This window comes from Penaeus monodon, chromosome 24, assembly GCF_015228065.2.
Source record: "Penaeus monodon isolate SGIC_2016 chromosome 24, NSTDA_Pmon_1, whole genome shotgun sequence".
NCBI classification, from domain to species: Eukaryota; Metazoa; Arthropoda; class Malacostraca; order Decapoda; family Penaeidae; genus Penaeus; species Penaeus monodon.
In genome coordinates this window covers 29,069,185-29,069,581 of record NC_051409.1, presented here as the reverse complement: position 1 = coordinate 29,069,581, position 397 = coordinate 29,069,185, and the positions used below count along the sequence as shown (strand labels likewise).

The 397-nt window shown below is 28.2% G+C and overlaps 1 protein-coding gene across 1 annotated transcript in view; it reads right to left on the bottom strand.

The window, feature by feature from the left end:
• Positions 1 to 397, bottom strand: part of LOC119588708 (transformer-2 protein homolog alpha-like) — a gene marked incomplete in the record, with an annotated part of 51,250 nt that overhangs the window by 948 nt on the left and 49,905 nt on the right.

The window sequence follows — 397 nt, the reverse complement described above, 5'->3', positions numbered from 1 at the left end:
TTATATGAATTTCTTAGTTTATATACATAAACTAAAAACCACATAAAAATGTCAAAACTAAAATATATAAAAGACTAAATAAAAATTCATCCAACTCCAAAATAGTAGTTTTGTGCTTCTGTTATTAACCCTTAGAAACACCATCTTACAATCTAACATAAATATGATACTTCAGGATGTTAAACAATCACTTCTAGCTACCCTTGTTTTATTCTCATAAAGAAATAGTTGCACTTCTGGAACCTAAAGTTAAAAATCTACATGAACAGACCCTAACATGCATAAACATCTAGGGATAAGTTCATAAAAATCCTAGTTTGAACAAATGAAATTCCCCATGTACAAGATATACTGAAGAGTTCAAACAAGTTCTTCTCACAAAACAAATATGTTACCT